At 44.8% G+C, this 23,134-nt stretch overlaps 1 protein-coding gene across 1 annotated transcript in view; it reads right to left on the bottom strand.

Annotated features, from left to right (window-relative positions):
• Positions 1–23,134, bottom strand: part of EMB2813 (DNA primase, large subunit family) — a 69,249-nt gene that overhangs the window by 44,616 nt on the left and 1,499 nt on the right. The gene's annotated exons all lie outside the window — the stretch shown is intronic.

Genomic DNA, 23,134 nt, shown 5'->3' with positions numbered 1-23,134 from the left:
TTGTGAGGCCTCCGACGAGTCTTGCCTTCTCTAGATCGGACCGCAGAGTGGGAGGAGTGAATCTATCGCGGATAGATCGCTTCTACACTAGTGACCACTTCAGTGACTTGGGGGGATCAGTGGGCATCCTGGCAGGGACATCCTTCTCGGACCATGCACCAGTGATCCTCACAGTGGCAGACAGGCAGAGGAGTGGGAGCACGATGCTTCGCATCCCAGAGCGGGTCTTGTTGGACTCAGCACTCAAAGAGAGGGTCGAGGCTCTCTGGACAGAGGGCATGGACAACCAGGCTCTACCTGCAGACAGAGTGGCCTTAGGCCTAGCTCAGCTTAGCCACTTTTTTCTCCAGGACTCTCTGGCTCGACGGGCTGCAGCGAGAGAGGAGGAGCAGCGTCTCAGACGAGGCATTGCTTCACTACAGAGGATGCAGGAGCAGCATCCAAACAATCCATGGTTGGAGAAGCAGTTACAACAGGCTCGACAAGAGCTTGCTTGCACAGAGGAGAGGCGTCATGAGTTTGCCTTTCACCGATAGGCATCAGGTGGGTGACAGAGTGACAGGTGCCTTTTTTGAGACAGTGGGACCTCGGCACTCGCATGCCAAGGTCAATCAGTTGAGGAGACCCGATGGGTCAGTTGTTTGTGAGCCCAAGGATATGCGTGCAGTTGCTACTGACTTTTACCGTGAGTTACTGTCGGTTGAGCCCCAGTCAGAGCGGCAAGATGCATACAGAGAGCAGGTTTGGGCACAGATGCATTGTATTGTGACTGAGGAGATGCGCCAGAGGCTAGAGATGCCTCTTCAGCTCGAGGAGCTACACACGGCTCTTAGGGCCCTCCCTCGTGGTAGCTGTCCAGGTGAGGATGGACTGACTCCCAGCTTCTTCTTGGAGTACTGGGACCTGCTTGGCCCAGATCTTTGTAGTGCCTTTCAGTACATTCTGCACACAGGAGTGATGCCGGAAAGCATGAGTGAGGGCCTAATTTACCTCATTCCAAAGGAGGGTGGCTCCTTGGATGAGATTCGACAGTGGCGCCCCATCACCATCCTCAACTCAACCTACAAAATTCTTGCCAAGGCTCTGAGTTTGAGGATTCAACCACTTTTGGAGAGCCTTATACATGGGACTTAGACAGGTTTTGTCAAGGAACGCAGTATCCTTGACAACATCTTCACTTTCTGGGAGGCTTTTGCCCTGGCATGGCTCCATGGGGAGGACCTTGTGATTCTTCTTCTCGATTTTGAGAAGGCATACGACATAATTGACTGGGACTTTCTAGAGGGCACTCTACGCAGGATGGGCTTCTCAGATGCTTGGATCAGAGGGGTGTCAGCTTTGTACAGACAGGCTCACAGTCAGGTGCTTTTGGCAGGAGGTAGAGGTGAGCGCTTCATGCTCACACGATCGGTCAGACAGGGTTGTCCTCTTGCCCCCTTTCTCTTTCTGTTCTATGCGGAGGCGATGAGCAAATTTTTGGTGTCACAGCAGGTTGGTCTGAGGGGCTTAGCACTCCCTATTCGGGGAGATGAGCTTCTGGACGCTGAGTTTGCTGACGACTCAACCTTGTACTTAGAGGGCTAGGAGGCCAATCTACACAGATGTGAGCAGGCTTTGGAGACCTTCTGTTGTGCATCGGGCGCACTGATCAACTGGAGAAAGATAGTGGCTTTCTCGGTTGGCAGTGCTCCTGTGCCAGATTGGATGCCAGGAGAGGGTTTCAGGTGGATTCCCCCAGGGATTGCAGTTCGGTACTTGGGTTGTCGGGTTGGTTTGGACTTGTCCCCGGAGCAGCAGATTGCTCCTCTTCTCCTGTCCATCAGGAGAAAGTTGTTACATTGGAGCTCAGCACGACTTTCGCTGGCTGGTAGAGTAGTAGTTGCCAACCAGGTGTTGTTGGCGACTATGTGGTACATCACTTCTAGCTGGATCTTCTCGAGTTCTTGTATCAGCCAGGTAGAGAGGCTGATCAGGAACTTCCTTTGGTCAGGTTGTGACACTCAGATTGCCCGAGCCAGGGTGGCTTGGTCGGTCATCACACTTCCTTGTTCTCAAGGAGGGCTTGGGATCATTGATCCAGCATAGCGGAGCAGAGCCCTTCTTGGGAAGTTCGTCGTCAAAGGACTTCTTCCAGGCGAGGAGCCCTGGAAGGAGTTCTTGCTGCAGAGGCTTCGTGCCAGGGTGCCTCAGTCAGGAGGCCCTTGGCAACCTTCCACCAGATGGATCTTTACAGAGTTGCGCCAAGTTGGTTTGAGCAGGAGACTGGAGGACCGCTTCGCTGTGAGTTTGCTTCGATCTTGGGAGCTCTTACGACGTGGCCTAGAGCAGAGACAGCCGACGTGCACGGAGGAGCGCCTACGGCAGCCCCTCGTCTGGAACCCCATGGTTAGCACTCAAAGAGGCCACTTGGTTGGGAGTCGGCCTCATGTTTCTTGGGGTCCCATGGCAGCAGGTCCAACGCGCTCTCTAGGTTACTGGCTAGAGTTCACACGTTTGTCAGAGGAGGTGCAGGGTTTCCAGCTACAGGGCATGAGAGGGATGCAGAGCATGTGTCAGGACATCTCAGAGTCAGTTCCAGCTGAGTGGCTCACGCCTCTCGAGCCAGTAGCACCCCGGTGGATGGGAGCCTTCACACGACTGGAGGTTCTCATTTCAGTCAGGGCCTGCTCAGAGATTGTCCCAGCCCTGTTCTTCAAGCTTCAGGGACGATTACAGCGAGTTGCAGTAGAGGCCCCGCAGGTAGCAGAGTGCTGTTTCCAGAGGATCCGAGTTGTGGGCATCTGTGGGAGGACTTGCGTCATAGACCCTGACCCAACAGCTTTTGAGACTGGACACTAGAGGCTATGGGCTTGGGAGTGTTGTCCACTGGCACGAGTACAGTGAGATCCTGGTGACTGGCTATGGAGGGACCTCTTCTCTTCTGCAGACCGCCCAGGAGTCCCCTTCTTTCAGTACACTGTTCGGCTTGGTCGTCATATACTTGCAGCACAGAGAGAGGCCCGCCCCGCTGCAGCACGTCATTGGCAAGAGGAGGGCCTCACAGTCGAGTTCTTGGCAACGTTTTGACAGAGGCTGTGGGACTCCAAACAACCAAGGCGCGTCACTTTGTTTCAGTGGCTGGTTGCACACAGAGCCACAGCAGTAGGGAGTTGGCTTATGCATAGTGGTCTCTCGGCCGCATGTGCAGTTTGCGACCAGTTGGTGGAGAGTCACCGTCATTGTCTTTGGGACTGTCCCTCGGCCCAACAGGTGTGGCTACGAGTTCTTCCGCTGATGCCTGCTCTCTCCACGCCTCGGCAATACACTTGGGGGGCAGCGGCCTGGTCCACACTCACAGGCCCGGCACGAGCTATCTTCCACCAACAGGATGATAGTGATACAGGGGGGGCAACCTACACTCCAGCCTGCTCTACAGAGCTTACTCCACAGAAGTGGTGCAATGAGAGAGAGGAGTGTTGGGAGCTCATCAGTGGCTGTTCATCTGGCGGGCCCACTGTTTCCGCATCTTTGAGGCTCGACCTGTGCCACCAACAGAGACTGTTCGTGACTTTTGGCTAGAGCTGATCCATACTCTCGGAGGACAGCTTGAGGGACTACAGGGTAGCTCCGACCGCATGCAGGAGCGCCGCGAGGCTTTCCTTTGACTCTAGCGCCCTGGGCCTTTCTACACCATAGTCCAGGGGGTACTCAGATGGCACTACTGTCCACATGTGTGGCTCTTTCCTCCTCCCATCGCTTGATTTAGCCTCATTGTATATATGTTGTTTTTTCATTGGGAGAGTCTCCCCATCATGCTTGTTGTAGCTCTCTCTTGCAGAGGTGGATGTAGCCCTATGGACAGTTTTCATTAACTAATAGAAGGATCTTTTTCTCGGAAAAAAAAAAAGTATCTCTCTACCTCCTTCATGGTGGTAGCAATGCCGCAGTGACCCGTAAAAGGTGGACAGTGGCATTCAATCATAACCTTTGCCCTCAACGGTTGTGTAACGCACAACATAGTCTTTTTTTCATCAAGTAGCCTTCCCGAAAGGAGTATCCAGCTACTGTCTCCCCATCTCGTATCCGTGTGAAAATATCTGCAAAATCTGAATCTATGGCATATTGATCGACCATATCCTCGAAGCTCCTATAATGTATCGCGGAAATAGCCAGATCGAACGGCTTCCAAGACAAAGCATCTCCCACCACATTCCTCTGTCCCTACTCATGGACAATCTGGAAGTGAAACTGTGACAAGATGTTCGCCCACCGCATCTGCTTTTCCGAAAGCTGCCTCTGTGACAAGAAGTAGCGCAAACTCTGATGGTCTATAAAGACAGTAACATCCGCTCCGAGTAGGTAGTGCCGCCACTGAGTAAGAGCATGGATCACTGCCAAAAGCTCTTTCTCAAATATCTGTGTTGTCATCTCCGGCCTAGAGAACAATCGGCTCTCGTAAGCAATGACATGGCCTTCTTGCATCAAGACCGTACCCAGACTACAACCACAAGCATCACATATACTTCAAATGACTTTTGCAAGTACGACAAAGTCAAAACTGGTCCTATAGTCAATTTCTCGTTCATATTCTTGCCTCAACCAAGTAGAAATAAAAAGCTTCTTAAATTTCAGCCATTTAACTGGTGTAGTCTTGTTTAAAAGAAGCGTGGACCACCAAGTACGAGCATTCCTCTTAAAGTAAGAGGCAGCTCTCCGAACCTTGGAGTGCTATTGAGGCAAGCTTTTCCATGCATGGGAACCCCCCATATATCTTTGCCCTTTTACCAAAATATTTCCTATTATATAAGTTACTTTTGATTTTTCTTCCCTTTTTCACAAAAGTTTTAGCCTTTATTAAATAAATAAGACTTATGCTAATCAATCACGATGTAGCATAAATAAGTAAGCTTTCTTTGTTGATATCTCTTTTGACCTTAAATATTAAATATATATAAATTACATTATATAGTTTAGTATTTTCTAATATATTTTTCATGTATATATATTATTCCACCTTACCGAATATTTTATTCACTAGTTTTCATTTTCAAACCTCAACCCCACTTTCAAATTTCAATAATACCTCCATTTAGATGATTGTCAATCTTTTCAAAACTCTAGGTCATGTTTTCATACACATGAAGGAGCTTACACTTGAAGGCAAGAGAGAAGTCCACTCAAAGGGAACCACCAAAAGACCTTTCCAGCCACAAATAATACATTATTTGGCTGAATTTTTTAAGTAGAGAAGAACCCCGAATCTGAAGGAGCGTTCAACATAAAAGATGTAGCTCGTGATCTCAACTTTTAGCTCAATTTTTTTCAAAATATTCGGAGTTATGAACACGGAGATATGATTTTTGTAGTAGACCCCAGTTTTCTCGTGTAATGGTGACACAGGCAATCCCCAATTTTCTTTCCTCTAGAATGGCTATGGTTCTACAAGTCTTTAAACATGATTACAAGAGACAAGGCTCTTTTAATGAGGTCTTGACAAGTCTCGAGTGATTCTATCACCATTTTTGGAGGATCCATCCTCATCAACAACTATCCACCTTTGACAATCTCTCTTGTAAATTTCTTACCTCTCTCTTCTCTCTCTAATAAGCTTATGTCTAGCCAAAACTAAACTATTGTAAATATCTCCTATCCTCTACATCCTACCCACATTCTCTCTTCTTCTCTCTCTATTGACTCTGGTATTTTAAATAATGAGGAGACAAGATGGGAGCCACAATCACATGCACCCCATTTTCCTAGTCACCAAAGTGGGACACTCACCTCAAATAGAAATATTGCTAAATCCTCCTCTCCTTCCCTATATAAGGAGGTCATGAGAGCTCACTTTGGGAGAGAGAGAACATACACACACACACCCCTATCCATACACACTCTTGTGCTACATGCTTGTAGCATGAACCCTAATCACATAATCACAACACCATCATCATCACCATCACCATGCACAAAAAGATGAGCACCACACCTCCACACCACTTGTAATTAAGGGTTGAAGGCACAATTTCAAGAAGAAGAAGAAGGGTGGACACACTCATGATATTCCTCGCCATCAACTCCCATCTCTCCATTATGCCTCCTACGATCTTGTCCCCTTCTCATTTTCCTGCCATATGCTACTTATTGTATTCATCTTTTGCAAGCAATCAACACACTCCATCTTGGTGCCATACTTTATGTAGTTTTGGATACATCTCATTGTGAGTATGGTATATGCTTGTTCCTTACTTTTTTTTTTTCTGCTTATGTAAAGGTGTGCGGATTCGCCACCATACACACACACTCTCTCTCTCCCTCTCATATTCCTATCATCTTGCTACTTCCATCTTGAGGTGTGCGGATTCGCCACCTCTTGTATGATAAGTGAGCATACTCGCAAGTTTCCCCTACCTCATTATCTTTCTTACTAGCATGCACGAGTAGCAAGCCCATTCTCACTCATTCACCACTCCTGTCACCTTATTCTCCGACCACCCCATTCCACATTTGGACGTGGATCTTGAAATTTTTTTCCATGGCATTCTTCATTGTGTATATGTATGCGTCCTAGCCGCATATCTTGCTAGGTGGTGCCCCTATTGTGTATCCCCCATGATGAAGCCATTGTGCATAGTCTTGGTGTAGAGGCCACCGGGTCTATTTTTCACTTTCGCCTCTCATTTGGTACCCCCACTGAGGAGGGCTCTTGAAACCTTCAGTTTACAAGGCTGACATGTTTACTTCTCTTCATGGACGAGTGGCTTCTTGAATTCTCTAATTGGACCACTGAAGAAGAGAAGCTTCAAGCAGGTTTGACACAAGTCATCAAGACACTCTTGCCAGGGTGTTGTATTGTTAGCATAGAAGAAGTGGTAAGATCCTCTTTTCCTACTCAGATTGTTTACATTTCTCATCATCTCCGCAAGCGTAAAAGCAAGGCACAAGCTGCCTCATGCTCACATTGTAGCCAAAAACCGCACCTTCGACATGAGTGCAACCCAAAGTGAAGAAAAGGCCATCATTTTCTCCCTCGACATCCGCACATGCGTTCTCACAACGGTAGGCTTTCAAGTAGCACCAGGCTTCTCTACATCTACGTCCCCATCTTTGCCACCTATTCCACCTACATCCACAACAAGCCTTCACAACTTGAGGAAGCTACTACGAACGCGTGGTCCCTCCCTCTCCCTTGCACCAAAAGATTCAAGGGTTTTCCAGCGCCGACAATCACCCTGTCTCCAAAACAAAAGGGTAAATCCTCCAAAGTCTTTCTATACTTCACTCTCATCTCATGAGCCAGGAACTAGAAACAGCAGCATGGATTCTACGTCGTCTACCGAGTGAAGTGGCGGAGCTTGTCATCGACAAGGTCTTTGACACAGATTTTGCTTGGCGGAAAGACAAGACCCTCCACCTTCAAGGGGTGTTGCTTGTGAATCAAGGCTATGATGACGATTTTACAGCTTGCTATGTATCTATCCAACTTGGATTAATACAAGTGGTAAGACTCACCACCTACCTCATCACACCTGTGTATACACTAGATGGCACTCCATCTTGCAGGAAAGTGAAGTTGCTCAAAGAGAGAGAGTTCAAGCTTTTCCAAGAGCTTGCTAGAGGGGCAGTCCTAGAGCTAGAAGACGAAGACAACCTTGTCCTGTGGTACTATAAATTTGACCTCAACTACCAAGAGCTCTACACCTCCGACTATAACCTTCCACCACGAAGGAGAGAGCCTTTCCGAATTATCATGTGATGGACCCAACACATCAACCTTTCGCAAGGAACCAAACTTATGCACCACAACAAATTCAATCAATCAAAGTAATCTTGGACCGCAAGATGTTTTATCAGCAGATCATTACAACCATGTTTGGTAGAGAACGACTACAAGAGATAAACACCTCTTCTCTACCCTTTATCCTCCCTATGATTAATCATGAAGTGTCTTTTGATGTAGTTATTTTCATCCTTGTATAGTATGTTTTCCATCCTCCGAGCACCAATGTATTGAATCTCTATAAAATAAAAATCTAAGTCGAGTTAATTTTCTCACTCTCACAATGGCAAGTGTAGCATTTCCAACATTTACTGGTAAGGTGGGTGAGGATGCTGCAGACTTTCTAGACAGCTTGGAAATAGCATGTGTCATCTATGCGAGAGATGATGATGCTTCGCGCTTGCACATCTTCCCACTTCTAATGAAGGTGGAGGCAAGATCATGGTACAATGCCTTGGCACAAGAAACCAAGGAACGGTGGTACTTATTAAGAGCAGCCTTTGTCAAGCGTTTTGGAGAGGGCACAACATCAGAGAAGCTATAGCAATTGTTGACAGAGTTGAAGCAGGACAGTATGCTGGAATACTGCATCACATGAGTCAAAGTTTATAGATTTATGGGGGCGATGGGTTGCATCGCTAAGAGAGGATGAGAGGGCACCTGATTTCCTAAAACAAGATCGGTTTGTGGCTGGGTTATGGCCAACTCTTAAAGAGAAGGTGAAGGGAAGGTTTCTTGCTACGTATGAGCTAGCAGTTGAAGTGGCCCGTCTTAAAGACAAGAAGTTGCGCCTACAAGCCAGGAATATCGATGAAGAGGAAGCCGTTAGGACCCGACCACCTCTAGCACCACCTACAACAGCCGCCAAGAGGATTCAACCACAAGAACCAATTGAAGATCAGCAAGACCTGCTCAACCGAATCACCAATCAACTTGAGAATCTCTCAGTCCATTTGATACAACAAGGACATGCACACAATCGCAACCAAGAGCAAGGAAGAGGACAACGAAGGCAAAACCAATAATACCACTGCTACAATTATGGGAAGGATGGTCATGGCATGTACTATTGTCCACACCCAAGGAGACAGAATTTCAACAGAGGAGCCAGGCAAAACCAGGTTTCACCACCGAGAGCAAGACCACCACCACCGAGGGCACCACAACAAGCACCACCCATGCAAATCCTACCACCACCCATTCAACCACAACCACCACCACCACCACAACCTCTCATTCCACCCTTACCCCCACCACTAGTTGGCAATCAAACAATAAGCGTTATCAGTCTTGAAGGTAAAGGAAAGGAGAAAGTGGAGGAGGATATCAAGGGAGTAGCAAAAGATAAGACCAAGTTTAAAGGAGTAGATGCCATAGGGGTAAAACGTGCTAGGCATGGTGAATCTTCCCAAAAGGAAGAAAAGATGAAGACTAAAAGAGAATCTAGCAAAAAGCCGTCCAAGTCACGACGTAAAATTGACATTGTAGATTTCTCTTTGGGTGAATGTTCTAAACCATATGATTTGGTTCAAGATGTTTCTGTGCAGGGCCTAAAAATCACCTGACCCCAATTACTCCACCTAGCACCTACGGTGAGGAGACAATGGACAAAGATGGTTAGCACGAGACGACCAAAGCCAAAGATAGCTGGGGCTATCTCTGGGAGGAATCTAGATGACATATTACCAGTGATGGATGCTTACATCAAAGGGCAACACATCTCCAATATCTACATCGATGGTGGCGCACAAATATGCGTCATGAGTGAAAAAATGATGCACCGTTTGGGTTTAGAGGTGAGTCGGCCGGCACCATGCCGAGCCAAAATGGCAAATAATGTAAAAGTTCAATGTGTTGGTGTTATAAATGCAGTTAGGATAAAGGCATTCAACTCGAGGTAGATGTGGACATCTTTGTCATGCCACACAAAGGGGAGGGCTATCCTATCATTCTAGGGAGGCCTTGGCTTATGGCTATGAGAGCTAAGCAGGACTGGGACACCGGCATAATCCAGATGAAGGATGCAAAAGGGAGGCCAATACTTTACGACATGAAGACAGGTCGGCAATGCGACATGGATCTAGAAACCTCTATGGATGAGTTTTCTAGTGGTTACTCTTCAACCACTTCAGAGGAGGAGTCAACAGTGAGTGAAGAAAGTGACAGTAGCATTGAGGTGATGGGGATCATTCTCAAGGACCCTAAGAAGATGAAGCAACCTGATTTCTCATCATCAAACCAAGGGGAGACACTAGGTATACAACCTCTGGTAGAAGCACGTAAGCTACATCAAATGCTCTCTAGTGAGTTGTGTGGAAAGGAGCATGAAGATTATATTTTGATGCTAAGTAATTTTACCACATTGTTCATTGATGAATATGATAAAATCGCTGGCATCACAGTAGTTCAACATCACATTAAGCTCAAGGAGGGAAGTAAACCTGTAGTGCAGAAGCTCAGGCGGCTAGGAGTATTCAACAAGACGCCCTGCTCAAAGAGGTGAGGAAATTGCTAGAAGCCGGTTTTATCTATCCTGTTGAAGATTCAGAATGGGTTTCTCCAGTGGTAGTCACACCAAAGAAGAATGGTAAGTGGAGGGTTTGTGTTGATTACAAGCGTCTTAATGTAGCCACAAAGAGGGACCATTTTCCTCTTCCTTTTCAAGACGAAATACTCAATGAGGTAGCAGGACATGAGCGCTACACGGTATGTGATGGCTACTCAGGCTACTTCCAAATTAGCATCGCTGAAGAAGATCAAAAGAAGACAACCTTCATCACACCATGGGGATGTTTTGCTTACAGAGTTATGCCTTTTGGTCTCACTAATGCTCCAGCCACTTTTCAACGATATGTGACATTTGTTTTTCAGCCATTCTTTGGAAAATCAATCCGTGTTTTTATTGATGACTTTTGTATCTATAGCTCTCGCTCTCTTCATTTGGAGAAAGTTTATGAAGGTCTAGCTAGGCTACAAGCTTTGGGGGGCCAACTCAATGTGGAGAAATGCCACATTGGTGAAAGCAAGGTTACTCTTCTTGGCCATGTGATCTCGGCCAATGGCATTGAAGCTGACCCAAGCAAGGTTCAAGCCTTGGTGGCTTTGACCTCTCCCACCACAACAAAGCAGTTGATCTCTTTTCTTCAAAAGGTGAGGTATTTGAGTAGGTTCATTCACTTGCTCTCCCAAGTGGTTCTCCCTTTACAACAAGTTACCCATCAAGAGATCTTCACTTGGAGTGAAGAAAATGAACAACAATTCAATGAGGTAAAACAAATTCTAGCTTCACTTCCCACCATAGCACCTCCAAAGTGGGACGAGCCATTTTATGTAAACCCTAGTGTGGGCAATGACACACTCGGGGGGGCTGTATTGATGCAAAAGGATCCTCAAACTTCTTTCATGCGTCCTATCTACTTTTCTAGTCGAATGATGACTCCATCAGAAAAGGGATACACGGCAGTGGAGCACATGGTGCTTGCATTAATGTTTACTACCACTAAATTTCGCTCTTATTTATTGTCTAGACCATTCATAATCTTAACAATGGAAGAAGTATTTCCTTAGGTAATGCAGCACATGGATGTTTCTTCTAGGATTTCCAAATGGCTCACAATGCTACAAGAGTTTGACTGCACAATGCAAGTGGAGAACTCCACAAGGGCCAATCTAAGAGGTATTCTCACTCATCGCCACTATGAAAAGAAGCTAAAGATAAAGCCAAATGATCAAGATATTACACCTGTGCTGGAAGTCCCTAAGGTAGAGGAGGCTCACTCTCTTTTCTTTGATGGAGCCTACAAGAGAAAAGAGGACAAAGCTGGAGCAAGCATTGTCATCTTCAACGAGCAAGGGGATAAGGTTTTCTCCATTGGGAATCTCTTGGATTCTCACTCTAACAATGAGACAGAATATGCAGCCTTAACTCTTGGGTTAGAGTGGTGTGTGACACAGGGCATTCAACGGTTAAATGTATTTGGTTATGCCATGCTTTTAATAAAACAAATACAAGGAACTTGGGCTTGTAAAAATCATAGCTTGCTAGGCCATTTGCACAAAGTCAAGGAACTTTTAGGGAAATTTCAAGTTATACAATTACATCATGTCCCTCGAGCAGAAAATCAAGAAGCAGATGCTCTAGCTAGAGAGAAGTTGCAAGATGTTTCAGTGGTGGGTGCTATCAAGTTGAAGCTGCCTCTCTTCCAAGGTAGCGATGCTATGCCTGACATCATGAGTTTCTTGGACACAGGAGAGTGTCCTAAGGATCTTACTAAGGGCCAAAAGCAATGGCTTGTGCGCAAGGCAACAAAATACCGCCTTATCAATGATGGCCTCTACTGCAAGGGTAAGGATCAAATTCTTAGGCGTGTACCTCTCTTTAGAGAGATCACTGAAATCTTTTCAAGTTGCCATGATGGTGTTTGCGGAGGACACTTTGCACTTGACATCACTAGTAGAAAGATTCTACAAGCCGGGTTTGTATGGCCTAGTCTACATAAGGATGTGCATCATTGTTGTAAAACATGCAAGGAATGTCAAAAGGCAAGGGATAAGAGGCTCACATATGAGCCACAGACTCCTATAATCTCATATGGACCATTTGAGAAATGGGGAATTGATACTATTGGGCCTTTGCCAAGGAGCCAATCAGGTAAATTTTATATCATCATGGGTGTGGACTACATGACCAGGTGGGCTGAAGCAGTTGCCACCACCCGGATTACAGCTAAGGAAGTGGCTAAGTTCGTATTTGAAAACATTTGTTGCCGTTTTGGTACTCCTCTTGAAATAATTTCTGACAGAGGACCAGGTTTTAGAGGAGACCTTGTAGGAGAGCTAATGGAGAAGTTAGGTATCTCACGACGACACTCAACTGCCTACTACCCACAATGCAATGGTTTGGTGGAAAAGATAAATGGTATGATCTGCAAGATCATCACTAAACATGTAAACAATCACAAAAGTGATTGAGACAAGCATCTTATGGCTACACTTTGGGCTTATCGCACTTCATTTCGCACATCCCTTGGGTTCACACCATATCACTTGGTGTTTGATAAGGAAGCCATTTTACCCATTGAAGTACAATTGGCTAGTCTCAGGGTGCTAGCTGGGCAGGTGGAACGTCCTAATACTCATCTCCACAACCACATTCTTGATCTAGAGAGGCTTCAACTAGACAAAGAAGATGCTATCAACTATTATGCAGCACAGACAGAGCAACGTCGACTTACCTTCAACAAGGGACTTAGGGCAAAAGGTCTCAAGAAAGGTATGTTGGTCCTACCGTATAATAACAGGTTTGACACTAGGAAGGATAAAAAGTTTTCACCCAAATGAGAGAGGCCATTTGTCATTAGAAAACGCTACTCCAATGGCAGTTATCGATTGATGGATGCAGATGGTAGGCTCCACAAAACACGTATCAATGGATGGAGATTCAAGCAGTACTTTTTGAGGTTTGATCAAGCACCTATGATGAAAATCCCCGAGGAGAAAGACTCCTCCACCTCAATTGAAGAAGAATCAAGTACAACGCTAGAGGCATGAATACCTCTAGCCTTCCGGGGAGGGCTAATGAGGCAAGTTTTTCCATGCATGGGAACCCCCCATATATCTTTGCTCTTTTACCAAAATATTTTCTATTATATAAGTTACTTTTGATTTTTCTTCCTTTTTTCACAAAAGTTTTAGCCTTTATTAAATAAATAAGACTTATGCTAATCAATCACGATGTAGCATAAATAAGTAAGCTTTCTTTGTTGATATCTCTTTTAACCTTAAATATTAAATATATATAAATTACATTATATAGTTTAGTATTTTCTAATATATTTTTCATGTATATATATTATTCCACCTTACCGAATATTTTATTCACTAGTTTTCATTTTCAAACCTCAACCCCACTTTCAAATTTCAATAATACCTCCATTTAGATGATTGTCAATCTTTTCAAAACTCTAGGTCATGTTTTCATACACATGAAAGAGCTTACACTTGAAGGCAAGAGAGAAGTCCACTCAAAGGGGACCACCAAAAGACCTTTCCAGCCACAAATAATACATTATTTGACTGAATTTTTTAAGTAGAGAAGAACCCCGAATCTGAAGGAGCGTTCATCATGAAAGATGTAGCTCGTGATCTCAACTTTTAGCTCAATTTTTTTCAAAATATTCGGAGTTATGAACACGGAGATATGATTTTTGTAGTGGACCCCAGTTTTCTCGTGTAATGGTGACACAGGCAATCCCCAATTTTCTTCCCTCTAGAATGACTATGGTTCTATAAGTCTTTAAGCATGATTACAAGAGACAAGGCTCTTTTAATGAGGTCTTGGCAAGTCTCGAGTGATTCTATCACCATTTTTGGAGGATCCATCCTCATCAACAACTATCCACCTTTGACAATCTCTCTTGTAAATTTCTTACCTTTCTCTTCTCTCTCTAATAAGCTTATGTCTAGCCAAAGCTAAACTATTGTAAATATCTCCTATCCTCTACATCCTACCCACATTCTCTCTTCTTCTCTCTCTATTGACTCTGGTATTTTAAATAATGAGGAGACAAGATGGGAGCCACAATCACATGCACCCCATTTTCCTAGTCACCAAAGTGGGACACTCACCTCAAATAGAAATATTGCTAAATCCTCCTCTCCTTCCCTATATAAGGAGGCCATGAGAGCTCACTTTGAGAGGGAGAGAACATACACACACACACCCCTATCCATACACACTCTTGTGCTACATGCTTGTAGCATGAACCCTAATCACATAATCACAACACCATCATCATCACCATCACCATGCACAAAAAGATGAGCACCACACCTCCACACCACTTGTAATTAAGGGTTGAAGGCACAATTTCAAGAAGAAGAAGAAGGGTGGACACACTCATGATATTCCTCGCCATCAACTCCCATCTCTCCATTATGCCTCCTACGATCTTGTCCCCTTCTCATTTTCTTGCCATACGCTACCTATTGTATTCATCTTTTGCAAGCAATCAACACACTCCATCTTGGTGCCATACTTTGTGTCGCTTTGGATACATCTCATTGTGAGTATGGTATATGCTTGTTCCTTACTTTTTTTTTCTGCTTATGTAAAGGTGTGCGGATTCACCACCATACACACACTCTCTCTCTCCCTCTCATAATCCTATCATCTTGCTACTTGCATCTTGAGGTGTGCGGATTCGCCACCTCTTGTATGATAAGTGAGCATACTCGCAAGTTTCCCCTACCTCATTATCTTCCTTACTAACATGCACGAGTAGCAAGCCCATTCTCACTCATTCACCACTCCTGTCACCTTATTCTCCGACCACCCCATTCCACATTTGGACGTGGATTTTGAAATTGTTTTCCATGGCATGCTTCATTGTGTATATGTATGCGTCCTAGCCGCATATCTTGCTAGGTGGTGCTCCTATTGTGTATCCCCCATGATGAGACCATTGTGTATAGTCTTGGTGTAGAGGCCACCGGATCTATTTTTCACTTCCGTCTCTCACTATGAATAGCGTTCTCCCGCGAAAGCAATGTCAAACTACTATATAAAAGACAAAGCCTTCGAAGCATCTGAGTATCCTGAAAAAGTATCAAACTTGATCGAGTGGCCACCTTACTTAAACTCTCGGACTTTCTTGCTTTTATCTTCGAGAAAGTCATACTGGTAGGCTTTGTAAAAAATTTTCTTGTTCGCATAAAACTTTCCGTCATCGTAATCTGAGCTGTCTGTAGACAAGTCCTCAGTAGAACTATCAGTCTCTGGGCAAGATTTAGCCTTCTTTGCCTTTTTCTTGCCCTTTCCGAAGCTTTGTTTCTTGCTTCGCTTTTTATCTTTCGTGTCTTCTTCGCTCGAATCTGAAGAGCTAGAAGAACTGTCAGAAGAAGAAGAAGAAGAAGAAGAACTGGGTACTCCTTCAAATCGAACACGCTTCTTCTGTTTCTTTGCCTTGTCAAAAGTCGACTGACAACCCAAATATCTCGGGAAGTCGGTGCTTTTCTTCTGCTTTTTGCCGTGCTTTTTGGCTTTCTTTTGCGCGTCAAAAAGCTGAGCAATCCGTGCATCAACCACCTCTTCTAATTCCTTCTCTGAATATTGTTTGGGATCAGAAGGTTTCTTGAAAGCAGATTTCGGGGTAGGTGTAGTGGTTTTCTGCCACTGTGCATGCACTTCCTGAAAAGAAGTCTCGCTCATATATTTTGCCAATTTCAGATCCTTCGCAAAGCTGAGCATCATCTTTGTTGCATCGCCGATCAATTGACGACGCTTCATCTCTCTTTGCTCCACCTGAGTAGGCCGAGGCGGGCCATACTCTCTGTCTGAATCTTCGTTGTGATCCCAACCCGCATCTCCAGATGCAGAGGGAGTCGATTGATCCTTGCGTGAAGCCATAGGTGCCGCGAAAAAAAAATTGGGGATCGGATTTCCCGTAGAAGACAAATCGGCCGTGCTCTTATACCACTGTAACAGACTTGGACACTCGAAGTCAAGAATCAACCACGACAGCACCAAATAACCACTTCAAAACAAGTCATAGATCACAATAGATGTACACTGGCCCGACGGAGTTCTGTGCCTAGAGATATTGGCCCCAAAGACTGACACCCGTTTCGGTATTTCTTTCTATATTAATCAGATCAAAGTACAAGAGAGTCGCTAGGGTTTCACTCTCAGACTCTGCGTCCAGATACTCTGAGAAGTGAAGCCCTCACCACTTATCTAAAGGTTACAAGGGATGCCCAAAAGCAGAGCCCCAAAAGCTTCAAAATCAAAAGCCCTAAAAGCAAAAGCTCTTTTCCCTCTCTCACAGAGAGTTTCTGAAAGCAAAAGCAAATTCTCTCTCTCTCTCTCTCTCTCTCTCTCTCTCTCTCTCTCTCTCTCTCTCTCTCTCTCTCTCTCTCTCTCTCTCTCTCTCTCTCTCTCTCTCTCTCTCTCTCTCTCTCAGAGCAATAAAAAGCAATTATGCTTTTTTGGCCAAAAGCTGAGATTTGCGTTGCTCAAAAATATCCCAAAAAAAAAAAATTGTTGACCTCCGCGATTTCCGGAAAATAGGGTTTGTGACAAAAATCAAGGTTTGTAGGTTTTTTTAGGGTTTCTGGCAGAAATTAGGGTTTCTACTGTCCGCCACGTCATCACTTTGTGACAGTTGCACACACCGTGATCATCAACATTACCATCAAAATCCATCAGAATCCATCAAGGGAATTTTCAAGTGCATTAAACCTATTTTTCCTATTTTCGACATTTTTTACTTATTATTTTTAAGTGACTTTTGTTGGAAACTGAGTAGGGCAAATTCCATAAGTTTATATATATAGAAACCTAGCGCTAGCACTTATGGGCAGAAGAGGCAGCAGGAGCACTTGCTCAACAGGCACCTTCTCAACAAGACCCCCAACGGATGAACCCTAGCGTTTTGCAACAAATAGAACCTAGCGTTTTTTGCATGACAAACTAAGCCTAGCATTTTTCAGCATTGCAGATACTTCAGCGGTTTGCATTGCAGATCAATCCCGACGACAACAGTGAAGCAAATCAGCCTAGCGTTTTTGGACCAGCAAGACTCACAGCATTTTGCAGATTCATCGCAACAAAGCACCAGCGTTTTCAGTTTTCAGCAATCAGACATCGCAGTAGAACCCCCGAACCTCGCAGATCTCACCTTCCCGCAACAGATCCTTGCCGCACGGTCAGATCCATCGAAGTTTGCAGTTTTGACCCGAAAAACAAAGATTTCAGCATCTGCATTTTCAGTGCGTCGTCGTCATCGACATCGCCACAGACATAGAGTCAAAATTCAGCAAATAAAGATTTGCAAATTTCAACCCTTAGCAGTTTCAGATTTCAATCCGTCTCGTCGTCGTCCTCATCGTCATCAACGTCGGCAAGTCCAAGCATTGTAGAGATTTGTGCAATCATAAGTAGACCGCGCTCGCCATAGAGAGTGTGGCCTTCGGAGGAGGGTTTGAGAACATTCTGGTGTCGTATTCTTCTCTCTCCATCTCGCAGTCTCATGCACCTTCATTCACAATGTTCACCACTTTGTTTGTGATCATTTGCACTCTCTCGCTAAAGGAACGGAAGGCTCTCCCTTCCGTAAGTAAAAGGAACCTTGAGCACAATTCAGAGCACTCATCTTGAGCAAAGTTCAAGATTCATTCCGTTGCACCTTACATTGGTATCAGAGCTTTGGCAGTGTTCTGTATCACTCAAGGAAAGAACCACAAGAACCACAAAAAAAAATTGCTTGTTGCGGTCGCACGTAACCCAAGTCCACTTGGGCATGTCGATTCTTAATCATGTTCTTGAGAAGTGATAAGAAACCCAAGAAAGAAGGGCTTGTCCAGCCTCCCCTTGTGCCTCTTTTCACTCATTGAGAGCGGACCATGCACTTAGCGGCCGGCCAATCGACGTGAGGTGAGAAAAAGCAACCTTGGTGTGAGAGCAAGGCCGCCAAGGGGTGCGCCCGCGGCAAAGAGCAGAACTCGAGTGAAGAGAAGATCCTTCTCTAACACAGATTGCAAGCGAAAGAAGAACCTCAAGAACTCAAGACCCCCAAGAACCCAAGAACTCAAGACTCCCAAGAACTCAAGTCAAGACTTCAGTGGATGGTCATCACTCAAAGCAAAATGGATACTTCGCTTGGAGGTGATGAGCATGATAGAGACGAAGAAGAATTTTCCCCACCAGGAGGTTTTTCTGACCCTCCTCTTTCCCCATCTACATCAAGGATTGCACTCACTCCTATGGAGGCTTTGGACCAGATGTTTATGGAAAGGAAGTAAAACACGAAGCAAGACAAGCAAAAAGAATGGCAGAATTTGATCGTGAATACAAAGAAAGAAAAGCGAAAATGGATCGCAGACACGCAGAAAGAAAAGCAGAAAGAGAAGCAGAAAGAAAGGCAACCATAGAGCATGAGCATGAGCAAGCGCGACACATGTAAGAGTTGTTGCAACTCTTTTCTCAAGTGCAAGCACAGATGCAAGAGATTCGGGAAAAGGAGACTCTCAGTCTCTTCTTCTCCAAAGCATGAAACACAAGATTTGCATGATGATAAGCATGATGAATTGCCTGATAATGATGAGCATGATGATTTGAATGACAATGACAAGCATGATGATTTGCATGATCAAGATGTGATTTCTCACAAGCATTATGATTTGCATGATGATCAAGATGTGATTTCTCACAAGTATGATGATTTGCATAAAGATGATCTGATTGTTCACAAGGATGATGTGTTAGTTGATACTTTCTCTAGTGAAGCTAACCTCATTGCAGAGTTGATCAATCCCGGAGAACCAATCTTGGCTCTCGAGTCAACCCCCACAGAAAGATTCGCTCAAACACGAAGAACCGGTCTTAGCTCTCGAGTCAAGGTCCAAAGAAACCTCACAAGAAGTACTATGTGTTCGAATGATTAGTCAGCACGCATTGTACGAGTGTTTCATTCGTGATCGTTTCTTGTATTTTAATCAGCGTCTTTATGTGATCCCTTTTCATAGGCATGCCATATTGTACGTTGAGCATGATTCACTCATGAATGAGCACGGATATATGCGGATTTCTCATGAAAAGCTGAAAAGTATGCATTCAAGGAAGTCACATTCCATGTCTCTTCCTTGACATGACATAATATCAAAAAGAGCACAAGAAGGATTAAGCATCAAGCATGGGCATTTGCGTTGTGAATTGCCACATTTGATTGATTTAAATCAACAAGAAAAGGCTCGATCTTATTGTTTGCATATATTTGATGAACGGTTTTGCACTTCGTCTATATGTTCATCTATTTACATGGAATGGGTATGTTCATGTTTTTGTGTTGGAAGTGGTTTCAGGAATTTTCAACCTCTGAGATTCTAGAAGAAGGAAGAAGCATGACTCTAGACGAAGTTGAAGCATTGAAGGAGCTACAGAAGACTTTGTGTCACTTTCGACGCGGCCCAAAGAAGCAAGCATTGCAGACCTTTATGAAGTTCAAGTATCGCACGATCCACACATCAGAGTGGGTTGGTGAAGAGTCCTTTTTAGGATTCCGGATGTTATTGGTGATCTCCCTCGACGCCATATAGTTCGGTACCAATACCTCACTTTGAAAAGGAGGGGATGTCACGTGACACATCTAGCCCTATGTGCATGTGGACAAGCTACAACATGACAAGGGTTCAGTTCAATCAAGTCAACCTAGAATAGGAAGTGATCTGGCACTTTTGTGAGTGTGTTCGCAGACCGTGCATGTCCAAACATTTAAAGTAGATGCATATCCTTTGGTTGCACACAGCATGATCATCAGCATTTGCCATTACCATCAGAATCCGTTAGGGGGATTTTCCAATGCATTAAACCTATTTTCCCTACTTTTGACAATTTTTCACTTATTATTTTTAAGTGACTTGTTGGAAATTGAGTAGGGCAAATTCCATAAGTTTATATATATAGAAACCTAGCGCAAGCACTTATGGGCAGAAGAGGCAGCAGGAGCACTTGCTCAACAGGCACCTTCTCAACAAGACCCCCAACAGATGAACCCTAGCGTTTTGCAACAACCAGGACCTAGCGTTTTTTAGCATTGCAGATACTTCAGCATTTTGCATTGCAGATCAGCCCTGACGACAACAGTACAGCAAATCAGCCTAGCCTTTTTGGACCAGCAGGACTCACAACGTTTTGCAGATTCATCGCGACAAAGTCGGCCTTTGCACCAACATTTTTAGTTTTCAACAGTCAAACATCGTAGTAGAACCCCCGAACCTCACAGATCTCACCTTCTTGCAGCAGATCCTCGCCGCACGATTAGATCCATCGAAGTTTGCAGTTTCAACCCGAAAAACGCAGATTTCAGCATCTGCGTTTTCAGCGCGTCGTCGTCGTACCGTCGTCATAGACATCGTCACAAACATAAGAGTCAGAATTCAACAGATAAAGATTTGCAAATTTCAGCCCTTAGCAGTTTCACATTTCAGTCCGTCTCATCGTCATCCTCATCGTCGGCAAGTCCAAGCATTGTAGAGATTTGTGCAGTCATAAGTAGACCGCTCTCACCATAGAGAGTGGAGCCTTCGGAGGAGGGTTTGGCAACATTCTGGTGTCATATTCTTCTCTCTCCATCTCTAAGTCTCATGCACCTTCATTCACAATGTTCACCAATTTGTTTGTGACCATTTGCACTCTCTCACTAAAGGAATGGAAGGCTAAGTAAAAGGAACCAATCCCCTAGGAGGATGACATCCCCATCCCTAGAGAACTCCCATATGTCCTCATCCAATCTAAAATCTCCGAAGTATAGACAACCACAGTAAACAGGGAACGGACGGAACGGAGGGTATACGTGCCATAATGACGTTCCGAGCATCTACAACCGGGGAAACACCGACAGGAACGGAACAACGTTCCGGTTCCAGAATGTAACACCGGAACGGCGTTTTAGCCAGGCGAAACGGGATGGAATGGCCGAGCAGAACATGGCAACAGTTTTCGTGTTTTGAAATGCAACAGTAGTTTTTGAATTTTTAAAAGTGGCGGCAGTTTTGGTAGAGTCCATTTCATTTGGGCTTTGGGGTGGTTCACACTAGAGGGGTGTGTGTGTGTGTGTGTGGGGGGGGGGGGAGAGGGAGTCTTCACTCTTTTCTCCTATAAAAGTTAATCCACACCCCTCACAATTTCATAGCCCTCACTCTCCCGCATTGCTACTTGAAGCCATGCTCTCGAGTCTCACCCTCCCTCTCAAGCTTGAAGCTTGAAGCTTGAAGCCACTCTCGAGTCTCACTCTCACACCCTCTCTCAACATTCAAGCTTGAAACTTCAAGCCACTCTCACCCTCTCTCTCGAGCTTGAAGCCACAAGCTCTCAAGCTTGAAGCTTCATCCCTCTCACAAGCTCCATTCCAATTTCCTTCATCGCATCCCTCTCAACTTTCAAGCTCCATCTCTCCATGCCTCTCGCCATCAATATGGCACAAACTTCCGCATCACATGAAGGTCCCTCGGTTGGTAAGAGAGGAAAGAAGGATGAGCCTTCATGGTGGGATGAGGTGCACTCCGAAGTCTTGGGCAAAGAAGACGGTGCAAGATCATGGACGTACAAAGTATGTAGCTTCCAACGCAAATCCGGGACAAGCAAGGTTCGAGCACATCTCCTTCACATAGTGGGGGAGCAAGTGAAGCAAATGATCTTGTGTTTGTGAGTGCAAACTTGTTTATGCTTTGCAAGTCGGCAACCAAAGTATCAGATCACTTTCTACAGTGGGAGATGGAGACAGAGGCAGAGATACTTGGGAAGGATGGATCTACAGAAGTTTTACATGAAGTGGATGATGTGGACGAGCCTGTTGGGGATGAGGATTGGGATGACATCCATGATCTCCACGACACCACTACAGATTGGCAGGCTGGCTCTTCTCAAACTCGTCCTTGAGCCTTGGCCCTTGACATGTTTCCATTATGGCATTTTGGCATCTATGTATTGAGCTCTTGAGTCCCTAGTGGCCTTGACTCTTGAGCCTCGACTCTTATCTTTTCTTTCAATTCTCAGGGCTTACCTTTTTGTAGCGCCTTGGCTAGCCTTATAGTCATAAATTTTTACTCCGTCTTTTTGTCTATTGAGCTCTTCAATCTTTGCACTTCCTAGATAATGTTATTTGTGATGCGCTTAGTATGTTGTGAGGTGTCTACAACCCCGATAAATTGAATTTACGTCCGCAACCACTAACGCGGACAAGCGACATGTTGAAACTTGAAACATGCTTGAAAATGATTCTAATTGTCAAACTAGGTGTTAGAAGCTTGGCTTATAGTTGTTTCCTAACTTATAGCCTGTTTTGAGGCTAATTTCAGCGTTTTTTGGTGGACCGTTCCGGCGTTCCCGTTCCGGTCCCCGCCTATACGTTCCGGTACCATTCCGGAGCCCCCCATTCCCGTTCCAAGTAACTTTGTGGACAGCATCTATCTTCTTAAAATTTACAATAACCCCAATAAGTCCCAATGAGATGGAGAGCTCTCGGATTTATGGGGTAAGAGAAAGCAAGGCATGTACATAATTCAATGTGCTAGCACCATGTCAATGTCAGTTTCTTGTAAAACTTTGTGACAATGGCCAGCTAGGGATCACCTTACTTTATGCATGTACTTGAATCCTAAAACACTATCTCAATGGTGAGATTTGAATTTTGCATGGTCACTCCGCTAAGAAGTTCTCCTTGAATTCAAAGACCCAACTAACATGATACCTCCCACTCTATAATCTTATCATCCATGTCACAGAGGTAGAAGGTGCAAAACAATGTGGCAATAAATAGAGAACAATAATCCTCCCTCCAAACTCTGATCCAACATATAGCATGGAATCAATCCCTGGGAAAG

This window comes from Adiantum capillus-veneris, chromosome 25 (assembly GCF_014529385.1).
Source record: "Adiantum capillus-veneris isolate H3 chromosome 25, ASM1452938v2, whole genome shotgun sequence".
NCBI lineage: Eukaryota > Viridiplantae > Streptophyta > Polypodiopsida > Polypodiales > Pteridaceae > Adiantum > Adiantum capillus-veneris.
Note: the sequence above shows the minus strand (reverse complement) of the source record. Positions and strands in the feature narration are given on the sequence as shown.